At 40.4% G+C, this 16,181-nt stretch overlaps 1 protein-coding gene across 6 annotated transcripts in view; it reads left to right on the top strand.

Annotated features, from left to right (window-relative positions):
- Window positions 1-4,009: 4,009 nt before the first annotated feature.
- LOC307040114 (uncharacterized protein) overlaps window positions 4,010-16,181 on the top strand; it is a 153,908-nt gene continuing 141,736 nt past the window's right edge. For all 6 annotated transcript variants that reach the window (XR_013808431.1, XR_013808432.1, XR_013808433.1 and 3 more), the window contains exon 1: window positions 4,010-4,465. The gene's annotated coding sequence lies outside the window, so the exon portion shown is untranslated. The remainder of the gene's footprint in view (window positions 4,466-16,181) is intronic.

Below are 16,181 nucleotides of genomic sequence, written 5' to 3'. Positions count from 1 at the left end.
CTACATCAATGCCAGTTGGGGAAAAAGGAAAGGGAATTGGGGTTGTCCACATGTAATCTACTACAGTATGTCAATATAAACACAAATTGAAGTACAATACCATTGAAACTAATGTTTCATTGCTTTTTGCAATGTTTTCAACCATCTGTGAGGTAAAAAGCGTGTAGAGCTATATCAGGCTATTGCTACATACATAATCAGTTAATACAGTTACTGGTCACCATGACAATGGTCATAAAGTGCATACTGTTAATGTTTTCGCTATATTACAGTAAATATAAGCCTTATTTGTAGAAATCTACCTGGTTTGTCAGCACAGGAAAAAGCAGCTAATACCATTGACCATCGATCTGTTCTATCCAAGTGATCCAGTAAAGCCATGACAGTGTCCCAGTGAGACAAAATGCACAATAAAGGATTCAAGATGGTAAGTGTGTATTTGATTAACAATAGCTGAAGCATAGTAAGGCTATGAAAAAAATCCCACACATACAATACTTAAGATATACAAATAGGTATAAACAAATAGGAATCTGAAATTGAAACAGCTAAATAATAAATCAGCCGTTATCAATTTCATTATTAGCCTTTGTGCTTTTAGTAGATAAACACAGATATAAATCACTGAAAACACCTGTGCAAGTGCACCATGGTTGTAAAGGGCTTTGACAGGGTGTAGAAGTGATTTGAATAGAGTGTATTGACTTTTCCTAACTGAAGCTGTGACAGTGCCAATGGAGACAGAGAGTCAAGGATGGACTGCCTGGATTATGCAGCTGTGGGTTATACAGAGTTGAACATCTGGTCACAAAGACAGCAGAGATTACGTTACACATGTCCAAAAGAGAGGAGGATGTGAGAGATACAAAGAGGATAGACAGAAGAAAATATTTTGTGAATTATTCATATGTTAAAAAGGACATCCAGCATTCTGTGGCTCTCGGCTGCTACTGTACTACTGTCAACCCAACTGAGTTCAGAACATCTCGCAAGCCAAAGAGGCATATTTCTCTGAAGAATTTCTACCAAAACAGCCGTAAAGCAACAACGAACATTCAACTTAAACTCAGTAAGAAAGTTATTTACGATAATTTTACTGTGCATTTAACAGAACATTTCCCTCAGGCAACTTCCCTCCAACCATCTCAGCTTTACGTTAATCACAAACAAAACTTAGAAGGCTATTCAGCTAGAAGGCAGAAATGTTTTCCAATCTATTTAAAAGATTATTTTAATAAAATAGTGAGAACAGAGACCGTCTTGCAATAGGAACACTCCAGCCAGACGATAAATCAGAAAAGTGTAAAGTGTGGTTGGCCAATGTCCACTATCCTTCCTCCCACTACCTATCTGATATTATTTTGATCATAACTAAACACATTTACAGCTTTGTATCTGTATTTTGCACAAAAATCCAGCTACAGACAGACATATAAATACTTGTTAAAGTTCTCAAAATCGCCTTGTGGTAGTTCCTTGTAGAGTAAGTGTCTCCAAGTCCACATTTAGCTATTATAACAAACCCACAGACTCATAATGTTTTCACTTTTCAGCATGTGTAGATTCAAAGTGCTTTACAGATTAAACAACTTCCTTATTTTCAGGAAACAACATTTTCCATACAAGTCAATGTAAGACAATCAAAAAGCAGGAAATCAGAAATAATCATACAACAAAGTTTCATACATGGCAAGTTTTACAGCAAGCATTGGCAAGCAAATCAGCAATAACAAAAACTGTGGATCTATATCACAAACATAGCTGCTTGGAGCTAAATCATTGTCAAACAACATGAGATTATTCATAAATGTCGTTACCATAGGAAACACGTAAGAAGCGTCAATTCCCAACAAACAAGCGCCATGTTGCACTTCCGGTGTTTTTATGGCGCCCTCTGACCTCTCCTAGAGAGATAGTGCACCCCCTACAGGCAACACCTACATCCTACAGTGGGAATTGTATTTACAGCAGTTGAGTTTTTTGCTCTTCCAACCTGGCACCTGAAACCACCTGGTTAATCTTGATCATTTTGACTCTAATGCATAACAATCTTTTACTTTAAAATTGAAAAAACTAACATTTGTGATTCATGATATCAGGACAGCGGAGAGTACATCTTCTGTTGCAAACTGAACACTTCCCTTCAGGGGCGCACTGGGACTAAAAATCAGCCCGGGAAACTCGACCGGCCCAACTAGGTACCGCTAGTCAATTATCAACGGGGGGGGAAACTCCCGGTATTTCAATGGCCAATCCGCCCCTGCTTCCCTTGTACCTGGCCATCAAATACAAAAATTAAAAATTGTACTTAAAGAGTTGGGAAAATATTGAATGCACCAGCACCAATGGTCTTTCTTGTTTGAAGTGAATATGTCAGCACCATAGACTGTATATATAAGCACGTATGTTTTTCTCCTTAATGTGAATCTTGATATTTTGTTGCACTTATTGTGAATCGCAGCTAAATGCAATGTATTGTAGTGTAAAGATTTTGATGGACACTGCTGACTGTAAGCCCTTTACGTTCTGTGCACCTACACAAAGGGAACATCTTTGTTTTTGTATTTGGACATGACCAACAGCTGAAATAATATTTTCCAACAAAAACACTCATAAAGCATTCTCTTTGTTGTCATATACAAAGAGAAAACTGTTGCAATTAATTCTGCTGTTCATGACCAGTTATGGCTAATCGAAAGACATGCAGGATACCCAAAAAGAGTAAATGTGAGTGTGAGGGAGAAAGGAAGGGAATAGAGAAAAACAGAAGGACAGCAAGACGACATTGTAAAAACAAAAGTGTGCCTCCGTCCTGTCCTCCCAGGCAATTGCTGCCCCCTGCTCCTGACCTCGAGGCCTTGGGGTGAGTTTGTAAACTGTTTCTCAGTGCCCTCAACATCTGACCACCCTGCCCTGTACCTGCAATAAAACACAGACAGAAGCACAACAAACGCAAGCCAGCCACATCAGCAAAGACTAACAAGCAGGCCTCAGTGTGTCCAAAAGGGAGCTCTTTCCAAAACACAAGAGTATGTTTTCAAGCTGTTCGTTTGTCCGTCTCTGTTTTTACTACCTCGTTTTTATGTTGAATTGATGTTATGTGGAGAACTGTATGTCTAAACATGATGTGTAAGTACACACTGGAAAGTCCTTGCACCATTTATCAGCCTTATATTTACTTGTGAACTTTTGTGGGAGTGCACATACCACGGTTCATTCGTCTCGCTCCCGCCACGCTTTGTTTTTACATGGCATGCTGGGATATTCTGTTGTGTTTGGTTTGTGACTCCTCAGCCAAAGTGTTCATTAGATAATGAAGGGGAACAGTATTTGTGGTGGGAAGGTGAAGGTCAAAACTGTGTTTTGAATACACACACATGACTGATTGGTCCGCTGTGTTGGGCTTTCTGATGAGTCAGTAAAAACAATGGCAGTAGGTTTTCTGGAAATAAGCTGTCAGTGGTTGCTTTTTTGTTGATTTTATACAACAACAACAATTATTGAATAAAGTAAAAATAAAATTAAAATACTTTAGAAATTGAATGAATTATCTTGGAAACAGGGAAATTGCTGCATGAACACCAGACATCACATTAAAAAAAAAAAAACCATAAGAACACATAAGCAAACAGCTTGAGATAAAAACAAACAATGAAAACAACCGGTTATTTAAACAGATGCTATTCATTATGTTAAGAGCATCCAAAGTTCAAGCAACACATTTCAAGAACAAACACATTGTTTTACATCAATAACAGACAGTGTGTGTTTAGAGTCAGTGTCAGAGTCAGACTTTATTGATCCCCGGGGAAATAATGGATTAGGTTACAGTTCTTTATATGTAAAAAAAATACAAACGGTATAATTTATGTTCTATATATATATATTTATGGTCAAATAAAATCACATATTGCGCCTTTATTTTCAACTGTTGTGATTTTTATTACTAATTATCAGTGTCCAGTCGCTGATTGGCTGTAAGGGAGGAAGAGACTTTGTGAGGGTGGGGCCACGCAGAACGTAGGAAACCAGCTGGTTAGAAAGTAGCTGAAAACACAAACGGGAAAGTAGTAGAAACAGTAATTTAGCAAACATTCACCTTTAACTACTTAAATTCAGTAATTTACTACATGTTAGAGCCTGTGTTTGATTTAAGTCTGTAAGTTACTTAGCTGTTAGCCACCGTGCTAGCAGTAGTGCTAACCGCTAAGCTATATGTTGCTTTGCAGGTAGCTTCGGCTAACAAACGTTTCTTGAAGTCAGTTTTTGTGTATAAGATTGATCAACTAACAATGAGTGTGTGAGATTAAGTGTCAGCCCTGGATTTGAGTTAGGCTAGACCCAAAAGTGACCGGAAAAGTGTGTGGCCTCTGATGAAGACACCTGCTGGGACTTCGTTGACCGGAAAAGCCTCGGACCTGCTGCTCCCTGCACCACAACGACTCTCCAGGACAACAACAGAACTGTAAGTTTGACATTTCATTCCTTTTATTGTTGTTTATGGAAAGTATTCTTGTGGCTGCACAACATTGGGCCATCTAACCTACAGGCCTGCAATGGGTTTTATTTTGCGTGTGTTTGGAGGATGGTGATTTAATCTTCCAATTCAACACTTATGGGGATTATAGTTACGGGACATTTACTTTGCATTGCTTAGCTTTTTTAAAATAATGTTTTATATTTCGTGTGACACCAGGCCTCGACTCTGTCAAAGCCTTCTTTCAAAACTGGACCCATTTTCTGTTATAGAAATACAGGTAAATAGTTTATTTACACTTAAATGTCCAGTACTTTTATTATGCTTCTTATGGTTTAGTTGAAATTGTTTGTAAGGCCAAAATGATATGATTGTTGACATTTTAAATTGTCTTATCGACATGGGAGAACAAAGAACTAACACACTTTTTATTTCAATCAATAAACCTAACCCAATTGTCATATCTTCTCTTTTTTGTTATGCATTGACAGCTTTTCAAAGTCAGCCACGTTTAAAATCCTCTTCGTTTTTTATGAATAGATTTAAAATTCCAGAAAGAAAGGTGAATTGAAATGTGCAGTGTGTGTGTGTCTATCTATCAGCTGCAATGTTTATAAATTAGTGTGTGTTTTTTTTTGTATGGAAGTTTTGTTTTAGTCTTTTCAAACCGCTTAGGCCTTAGTGTTGTGTTTTGGTTGCCTCTGTAGCACTTGGATAATGCAGAAACATATCTTATGTTTCACTCACACGTTTTGTTTGTGTTTTCTAGTCGAACTGACGGACCCTGCTGTTTGTTTAATGTTTGTCAAGTTTATGATTGCCCTGTTTAATGCTTCTTGTTATTCTTTGGAAAAGGGGTGGAACAGAGGATAGTTAGGGAGTGAATAATGATAAATGTACAGAAAGGGAGAGAGAAGGAGACAGAAGGAAAGACAAGAAAATGATGTAAATCCGAAGTTTTGCTGATCTCATGCCTTGTAGAGGACTGACAAATGGTTCAAGGAAGGGGGGTAGATCCAGAAGTGTGGTGGAAATGACTTTGGAAGAAGCACAAGGGTTTTATAAAGGACGCTGGGTTGGTAGGAAACGGCAAACAGACATGTAAAGGCCACACAAACCACAAAAATGTAGTTGAAATTAAACATTGATAAAGCCCTAGTGGGCTTTAGAGGGGCTATCGAGAGCAGCACATCTGCAGAAGTCATTAAGGAGTGTCTCTGTATGCGGCGTGACGCTGTGTTTTCTCTGCCAGGTCTGCTTTGGGCCTGCGCAGCAAAACTGGGATCAGGTTTCGTCAGCGTGCAGTGGGGGGCCGTCTCCAGTTGACGCGTGATGATTTAGTCAGGTGTGAGCGTGCACTTTCCAATTTGCAGGGAAATAAATTAGAAGTGATTTTTTACGAGGCCTCTGTCCCAGGCTGTCTCAAGGCGCCCTCTCCCTCCCGCTGCGCACTGTCAGCCCAACTGATGTGTTTATAAAGAGTGCTGCAGTGGGAGCGGCCCCCACATAAACACATGTACAATACATAGGACTCACAAGATACACATGTGCCTATAGACATGAGTAATGCAAACAAAAACATGCATGTAAAAACAACACAAACATTAAAAACACATTGTAATTGCAGTGTCTTTTTGCACAGAAACAGAATTTTGCAAACTGCACACAATGTCACATTTTACATGTTATACATTGCTCATTGTGTGTTGGGCAAGATTGTGGAGCATTTAATCACCATTTAATTGCATTACATTTTGATTAACTTGTACTATAGCGACCAAACATTAAAATATACTAGAATTACAGCAGCAACAGCAGGACCAATCATCTCAACCAAGCATGTATATGTCCTCCTGCTCATTACACACAATTCCTCTGTGTGTTCAGTGATTCCAGTTAGAGCATTTTCTGCAGTGTAACAAAAAAAACACTGTTCTTCAAGGTTTTTCAGCTTCTCTTTATGATATTTAAGTATAAAACAGAAACACAGGTGTGTTAGCAGTAGATGACACAGAGCAGAACAGATCCAGGCAGAGATGATGCATTTGTGGCGAGGGAAACATGTTTGAGCTCCACTGGGATCTAGAAGCCGGAAACCCAAATCCCATCTGACCTCTGACCTCTGTTTGGTTCCGCTGCTATTGCTCCCACACATGGCTCTGGCTGCCTTTACTTAATAAATCTGACTCTCTTCAAGCATTTATTTTGTTTATCTCTGTCCCTCTGACTCCCTGTCTTGCTGACTTAATGACTGCAGGACCTGTCTGTCTGATGGCCTGCATGGCTGTGAATGAGTGTGCTTCTGTCAACCTTTTTACTTACCCTCATATGTCAAATGAAAGGCTGAATCCATGCTTCTTCCAGGTGCATTTAAAGTGCAACTATCATGCTATTTTTTTTAGGCAATAGCATAGGTCTCAGATATATACAAATATATAAAAAACATGTCTATGAAGTATTTTGCTAAAAAAAAACAGATCACCCATTCTAGCCATGCCTCATATCCCTCTATTTCCCTTCCTGTTTCAAAAGGGCTGATTTGGGTATAAAGCTTTAAAGGTCCCATGTCATGCTTTTCCGGTTATTACCCGTCCCCTTGTGTGTTATTAAGTTTTTCTGCATGTAAACGGTCTGCAGTCACAAACCCTCAAAGTACACCCTGTAGCGAGTAAAACTCTAACACAGAAAATACCTGTCTGTGCTGCCCCAGAACGCCTCGTTGGAGATTTCTCTTTTTCTTCCTGGGTACAGTGACGTGCCCATACCCAAATGGACCCATTGGTCCAAATGGACCAATCTGTGGAGCCGTTAAGTTACGTCCACGGAGCCGTTACCAATCCCCGGACTTCCTCACATACACACACACTCAATCTTTTCTCAGCTGCAGCTCCGTCGAATTCTCCTCCCTGATACGGCGGGACACAGCGAGGCTGTGAGTCGGTGTGTGAGCACACACACAAACTCCCAGCCAGGCTGCAGGTGTGTGTGTTCGGGCTGGTTTCGGGCTGGGTTTCGCTATGTCTTGCTGTCTCGTTGACGGCCACTAGGCTCATAGGGAGGGGGGGGCAGGAGCTCCAACAAGCCGTTTAGGACAGAGAGTGAATACACAAACTATACAGAGATGCTGTATGAGAAACCAATGTAAGTTTGGAAGATTGCACAATATAAATCTATTTTAGTAGACCTCAACAATGGAATTCTGATCAGTAGAAATGGCCATGACATGGGACCTTTTAACTTTTTTTTAATAAAAAATAAAAAAGGAGGGGGTTGAGCTCATGTGGGACCCGGCAGCTACTGTCTAAGCTAAATACTGCCATGATGAAACGCCATATCATGGATTATCAAGGATTCTTTCTGAAACAGTATGGAGCTCAAAGGCTTTCTCTCTTGCCGGTTATACCACAAGGTGAGTTCCTTTTTATTTCCTGCTTCTTCACACACATGCTCTGTGCAGTACAGGTTAGCTCTGAGTGTTAGCGATGCTAATGTAAACACCCACCATATTACGTCCAAAACAGTCGGGCATTGTTTCTGATAGCAACTTTTTGATAGTGTCGTGAGTCCACATTTCCGATATTACGTCATATCGGACTCAAATCTGGATCAGCTCCGTTGTACCGCCGTTTTTAGAGATTTGGGTACGGAGGAAAAGAGGGAGGGTTTTATTTTCTGACGTTGCGTGAGTTCCCCGACACACCAGGGACGCATATTTATGCATAAAGGACATTAAAAAGTGCATTTTGCATGATAGGTCCCCTTTAAATACATGTTAGTGTGAACATTTCCTTTTTTAAGAGTGGAAAATTGTAATAACCACCAGTCATCAAATTCCAAAAGAAAAAGCTATTTCCGAACCCTCTGTATTTAATACACAATTGAATCTATATCTGCGTGCGCTGTGCACAGATCAACACAACATACACAAGTTGATCATTCACAGGTCTATAAAAAAGTCTGTTTTGTGATTTACTGCTGTTGTTGATTTATATTTACCAACGAAAAAATGGGGCCGCAGTGAAAATTCTGAGAAATACTTGGTTTCACATTTGGATACTAAAACGAGATAGTACAGGCCTCATTTCCCAGATTATCTATCTTTTATTTGACCATAAGTATTTTAACTAATTGGGCTGATGTTTTTGTTATGGCCCTTATGTGCTTGTATATATTTATTTATATTCCCACCCTGGTTGGGTAGTTCTCCCTTTCACTCTAACTGTACATCATAATTTAAAATAAGGAGAATTGTGATGCAGGGTTGTGGCTGAAGTTGGATCTGCTTCATCAAATATTCTCCTTTTACATGCAGCTGATAGCAGGCACTTTGGGGTTTGGAACTTCGTTCACTGTACGCTGAAGAATGAAATCTCATCCCATCCTCACACCACAATGACAAACTTAAAACACACTGCCTCATTCGATACATCAAATGAAAAAACATCCAGTTGGAAGGTCAAGGAGGTATTTGAGAGTAAAAGTACAGCAACAGACTCAATTGTACGATCCTGTATCCTGGAACAATATATTGGTCAGAGAAGAAAGTAATTATGATATATTACACCAAAAATATGACTTATTCTTTAACATTGTGCCAAACCAGCTTGTCAAAACATAAAATCTGGAACGAGTGTGCTGTAATACGGCGGGCTAGGATTTACACAAAAAGCATGCTGATAAATGTCCTTACATTGAATGTCCTTACATTAGAAAAGCACATTTTGGACTCAACATGCCATTCTGTCGATTCCATATATTTGGACACAAATAATTAAACTGTTTACAATTAGTCATTCACACAGTTATTTTAGAGTGATGATTTTCACAGGATAATTTGTATTTGTAAGGAATGTGATGTTTTATCGTACCCTACTTTTTAGCATATCAGCACCCCCCATCTCTAGCACCCCCGCTGCCCGAGCTACGAGTGAAAGAACTAAACTTACATGAAACTTCCGTTGGGTTGCTTTAAAGTCAAGCTTCAGTTTAAGATTCACCCTGTAATAGAAACATGTGATGGAGCCTTACTAACCTGACTCAGACGGTTTGTTTCACCAAACCATCTAGGAAAGCTCCATTGGAAGCCATTTGGAAAAGGGCAGGCACTTTCAAAAATACTTGGCAGGTGATTGGATCAATCTGTCTATCACCTTCTATCAAGGGCCACTTCTGATTGGTTAACAATGGCTGGTACATGTGGAGCACAGCACTTCTGATTGGTGTGGACTTACAGACAATAAATTAAAATTATTTTAGAGTAATGATTTTCACAGGATCATTTTTATTTGTAAGGAATGTGATGTTTTATCGTACCCTACTTTTTAGCATATCAGTACGATGAACAACTTTGTGGGTGGTTTACTTTGCTTGACAAGGATGATGGCATCTAAAATACGACTTTAGCCTTTGCAACATTATGAAGTCGGTAGCTTATTTTACTTAAACCACTTTTAGCAGCTTGGACATTTACAATGGAACTTTGAACAGGAAGTCAGTACACAGCCGTCACCTCCAGGAGAGCGAGTCTGAATCCAACCCTCCTGCACACAACAGATGAACGAGAAAGATTGGGAACATTTTACTGAGGGGTCAAAGTCTCCTTCCTTTACGAGTTGTTACAACATGAATGGGAGCACTGAGCGAGAAGAGGGACGGAGGAACTAGGTAAGGAGGGAGGAGGAGGCGGGTAGGGGAGGAAGTTAATGGTGTAGTTTTTCTCAGCTCTAGCGCCCCTGAGCGAGGTGAGAGGTGGGGCCCGGGGGATACTGGCTGGGTGGTCAGCATGATCGGCGAACTGTGTGTGTTTATGTGTGTGTTAATGGCTGTGTGTGCATGTAAGAAAGTCAGAAAGGGAAAGGAGTTCCGTATGCTAAGTGCCCAACTGTGGGAATAATCAAAAGCTTCTCATATTTCCCTCAAGGTCGTTTGATCCTTTTTTCTATTCTTGTTTTTCAATCATTTTTTCTCTCCCTCAGACTACTGCTTCTATTCTTGTGTCATTGTTATTCCATGCAGCGCTTACACATGCACATTCTCTGAGGTTTGGTCTTTATGGGCTGCAAAATGAGGTGTAGACCAAAATGACTACTCTAATCGAGTAGCCGCACGGGCCCTAAAACAACAGACTCCATTTAGCCAATATAACTCATTCCTCTTGACCATATAATATCCAGACTTAATAAAAAAGCCATCAAGTATTGAACGCTGAAGTGTTTCCCTTCATACACTCTTTCAAAGAAAAATGAAGCGAGCTGAGAGCTATGTTACGTTTAGAGATGTGGGATGATGCCGTTAAAGGAATAGTTCAACATAATTGGTAACACACTTGCAAAGAGTTAGATGAGAGGATCGAGTACACTGTGCTAGGGCTGCACGATTTGGGGAATTAATCAAATTGAGATTTTTCTGACAGATATTGCGATTCGATTTGCGATATTTGTTTTTAAGCGACCCAACGAAAGTTTATTTTAAATGCGGCCATATCTCCGGCTAGGAAGGTCGTATCAACATGCTCCTGTCTCTAGCACCCCCACAGCCCGAGTTACGAGTGAAAGAACTAAACTTACATGAAACTTCCGTTGGGTTGCTTTAAAGTCAAGCTTCAGTTTAAGACTCACCCTGTAATAGATGTAAAACATGTGATGGAGCATTACTAACCTGACTCAGATGGTTTGTTTCACCAAACCATCTAGGAAAGCTCCATTGGGAGCCATTTGGAAAGGGCAGGCACTTTCAAAAATACTTGGCAGGTGATTGGATCAATCTGTCGATCATCTATCATGGGCCACTTTTGATTGGTTAACAATGACTGGTACATGTGGAGCACAGCACTTCTGATTGGTGTGGATGACTGACACACAAGAAATACAAATTTAAAACGCAATTTCGATTTAAAATGTATTAATCGTTCAGCCCTACACTGTACAATAAGTATGAAATTATGTAGGATTGTATACGTCACACACAAAACCATTATTTTATCAAGTAATCTGCCAAAAATGTGGTGATTAATCTCAAGTCCAAGTTTATTTTGTCAGTCCATAAGGCTGGTGATTTTTTTGTCGATCCACTAATTTCTACAGCTCTTGAGGCAGGCTCTAGAGCTCACTACATACCAAAAATAATCCTTACATAATACTCATCGAAAAAGTAATTAGATAACTAATAACTCAACCACAAGAGTAACTTTTAGATACTCAAAAGCCCCCACAGACTTATGTTTTGAATATATATAATATTGTCTTACATGTCTAACAAGAAATCAGCCTAAGTATTTTCAGATTATCATCAGCTAGTTCATTGTGACTGCATCACAGTGTTTCTGTTATTTACCGGCTTTGACAAGAAAATCTGTTGAAGTCGGACAATTTAAACCTCTCCTGTCATAATGTCCTGTGGAAATAATTCCCTATAAACTCAATTTGAAGTGTATTAAAACATTGATTAGATGAGTCAGCACCAGCCCCTAATGGCAGTGGAGGCAGAACTCCCATCTTCACAGTGAGGGTGAGGCACTTACACACCCTCTGACTCTAAACAACTTATCCATCCAGGCAGCTATCCGTTAGGCTGTAACATGCGGTGTTCCTGCAGTCTTTTGACTCTCTGGTTATTCAGGCTGCAGCAGCAGTGTGGGCAGCTCAAAGCCACATTCAAGAGCAGCTAGCTGTCATCAGATGCTGCTGAACCTAAACACTAGCAGCCACAGACCCTATCCCCTCTTACACTGTTACTCTCCTATCGTCTTCCCACAGCAACATTTAACATGCACACATGTTCTTGCTCCTAAAGTATTACTCTCAGAATTCTTTTTCATATCTTCACAGCCAGCTCTCTCTCTCTCTCTTTCTCTCTCTCTCTCTCTCTCTCTCTCTCTCTCTCTCTCTCTCTCTCATATGCTGCCCGCATCTTTGATCTTTTGATTCTTCTCAGTCAAATGCACACATGTTTAGTAGGACTACAAAAGTTAAACACAGTGAAAAGTGAAGCATTGTACATTTATTAGGCTTTGATCTAGAGGACTCATGTGTGACAAAATGTGTTTGTGAGGGGGGGGGGAATCCAAACCTGGCGGGAGTAAGGGGATGGATCAACGAGATCAAGCGATGTGGGGCGAGAACATTCATTTCAGATGGCCCGGGCCGTGACAGAATTGGTCCGGCATGCTGTTCTCTGCCGAGCGCCGGTGTCATGTTCGCAGGGTCCATGTGTTGTAAAGTCGGAGTGGTTTTGGCACGCGGGGCGACGCCGGCTCCTGTTCTGAGGGTGAACCCCATCCTGGCCATGGTGGGCCGCAGACTTGGGCGAAAGGAGTGAAAGTGTTGACAATGCTGAAGCTAGAAACCCAACCCAACCCTGACACTGAATACTCAGCCTGCCACTTCATGTTCCCCTTCACAAACATCAGCCCCCTCCACACCTCTCCGTCTTCCCCTCTCACTCTCTGTTTGGCCTTTTGTCTCCATTTTGTATTAGCCTGTCTCTTGTCTCAGGTTCTCAGTTTTATTGATAATGATGTGTTGCGTTAGAGGAGAAGAAATGCCAACATTCATTCTAAATTCCCCAACAGTCTCTTACTTGCATGCTTTCTCTCTCCCTGGCTGCTTTAGCACCTTTGCTTCCCCTTTTGTCATCATGTCTCGCTCTCTGTTACTGTCACTGTGCACAGCACTTTACGCCATCTTAAAACTAATTCTGTAAAACCTTGAATCACTAAATCATAAACACACTCAAAGCCTAATATTTGAACTTAGAAGAAAATTGCTGCTGCTGTAATACACCTTTCTGTGGAATCTTAAGTTGGACGTGCCAATGTTATCTAGGGTATTTTATAATATAGACGGACGGGCAGATGGATGTGACATTCCTGTGTGACTGGAAAGGGAAGATGACTCCACAGACAACCTTTCAGATGCTCCTCATTCCTGTCCACACATCATTATTTGACACACAGAGGGAATGTAGACAGGTGGGCACTTTGCAATGACACCCACACAGAGATTCAAATAATGAAAATACTTAGGATGTTGATTTTAAAGATAGGTATCTGGACAGATAAAGGCATTTTTTACCCGATCACTATCAGCTTATGAGCTCTATTGAGCCTGATCCAATGCTTTGTTTTACATCCACTAGGTGTCGTAGCTTGGAAATCATAAATGTACTGCAACTCATACAATGCAGCCGCCATCAATTCTCCAACTATCCTCAGGTCTGAGATTGGGTGGACGAGCAGAAGCTGAGCCCCGACAGGAGAGACTATATGAGACTTGTTATCTACCAAATGTATGAGCACTTGTTTTCCAGTTTAGGGTGAGACTATCTTGCATGTTGCTGTCATGAACAGAGCGTTGCTTCACTGGAGCAGAGCCTCGCGAAATCTGTTCAAACGACGTACGAATGATGAAAACAAAGTCAATGGTATATCGTTTTTATTTAGGCAATGAAGGCAAAGGCTTAACCATGCAACACATTTTTATGGTTGATTTTTAAAAGAAGAGGAAAACTCCCTTGAGGCAGCGATAATGCAGAAAAAACAACAACTTGATAGGTACTAAGGGTGTAACGGTTATCAAACATTTCGGTTCGGTACATACCTCGGTTTTTAGGTCGCGGTTCGGTCCGTTTTTCGGTACAGCAGAAAAAATAAAATATTTTTTTGGGGTTTTTAATTATTATTAAAATGTGAATAATGTATTCACTCAAATAAATACAAAATATAATAAAATAAACATTAAGGTGCAGCATTTCGATGAAGTGAAATAATCTGTATTTGAACTTTACTGAACTAGTACTCACAAAACATCAAATATTTGTTTTGGGTTTTTAATTATTATTAAACTGTGAATATTCACTCAAATAGATAAAAAATATAAAAAATTAAACATTAAGGTGCAGCATTTCGATTAACTGAAATAATCTGTACTTGAACTTTACTGTATTAGTACTAAGCAGCCAGCTTGACATTATGACTTGCTTGTCATTGTATTTTCATGTTTTTTTTAAGAACAATGAACTTGTCCACATTGCTTGCCAAAAGGGCAGATCTGCTGGCACTAACAATGTCTCCTGCTCTGGAGAACACCCACTCGCTAGGGACAGAGGTAGCAGATACAGCCAGGTAGTGCTTTGCTAACATGGCAACATAAGGAGATTTGCCGTTTGTAATAGCTTTGGCTCGGTCTGAACCTTTTGCGAGGGGTGGAGGCTTAAATGCTAGCGGGAGTTGGGTTTGCACTTCAGTCATTTTTCTTTTGGTACCGGTGATATTCACGTTCGGGTGATGCCTTTTCAAATGAGTGTGCAAGTTTGATGTATTGCCAGCCGCGTTTACAATTTTAGTTGAACAATGCTGACAAACAACTTTGGTGGGGTCCACCTGTCTTTTTCCGTCATCCTTGTACGTAATTGCGAAACCAAAATGTTCCCAAACCGGAGACTTCAATGATGGAGGAGCTCAACTTTATCTGCGTTCGCCATTTCGCCAGTTCCTCAAATTCCTGACTAAATGTGAACGCATGACTTGGTTGCTCTATGACGCGTTGAACCCAATGTGAGCAAATTACACAGCAACTGAGACTGAGTGTTCTCAATCTTTTACGTTTAACGTTATATTTGTTCGGTACATTTCATACACACGTGTACCGAACCGAAGGGCCCATACCAAATATCTTCGGTACAAATACGTATACCGTTACACCCCTAATAGGTACAAAACATCCCTAGAATATAACGTCAGACAACCTTCGAGTGCCAACATATTAGGAAGACCCTAAAGAAGTCAGTGCATCCCAGCCAGCTGCAGTGGGCGCTGTTCTGTCATCGACACTCATCAACTCCCTTTTTGGCAGCTTCACACTGTTTGAAAAAGCAATGAGTTTTAATGGCTGATGATGTTTGTGAAGGTGGATGGTGGCAATGATTTAAGTTTACTGGCACTGTAATCACCTGATAAGAGGCAGCCGGGCATGTCATTGTTTTTATGCAGTAGCTACAGATTACTGTTTGTTGTGGTATCAAAATCTGATAAGGTGTGAAATATAACCCTTCATATCATGGTTGGTTATGTTTGTGTATCTGTGCATACACTGCATTCTGCATGTGAGGAGACAGAGATGGAAGTTGGTGAATGGGACAGAAGAGAATAGTAACACTGGAACGTGAGAAATACATTCGGGAGTTGAATGAAAGGGGGAAAATGGGCATAGCAAGAGGAGGTCAGAAGGAGGGAGGATGGGTGTATGAGGACGATAGAGGGAATGACAGAAGAGGGCAGGCAGCCAAAAGGAATGTAGTGCTTTTAAAGCTGGGTGGTAAAAGCAGAGAGCTGGGGACATGAGTTAATGTTTAGAAGAAATAGCAATAGAGTTGCTGTTTCCTATAGATTTCCTCTTCATTAGCTCCCAGAAACAATGAAACTACACAGTGCAAAAACATCCTGAATAACATTGACTTTCCTCCCAGAGCCGTAAGTCTGCTCTTCCGGTCTAAGTGATGATATAATCATTACTTAGTTGCACCCCGGAATAACAACCCATTGCAAAAAGAAAAACTGTTACGATGTTGGATCCAAAACCTGATATAAACACTTGAGCTGCTCCATTATGGGACTGTGCTTCTACTGTACAAGTGGATAAAACATGTTATTAATGTGCATCAGCCCTCTCAAATCCATACCCATAACAAAGCCGACCCCTGACACACT

Source organism: Notothenia rossii (genome assembly GCF_949606895.1).
Source record: "Notothenia rossii genome assembly, chromosome: 1".
In the NCBI taxonomy this organism is placed as follows: Eukaryota; Metazoa; Chordata; class Actinopteri; order Perciformes; family Nototheniidae; genus Notothenia; species Notothenia rossii.
The sequence above is the reverse complement of the archived record's forward strand: the minus strand, read 5'-3'. Positions and strand labels throughout refer to the sequence as shown.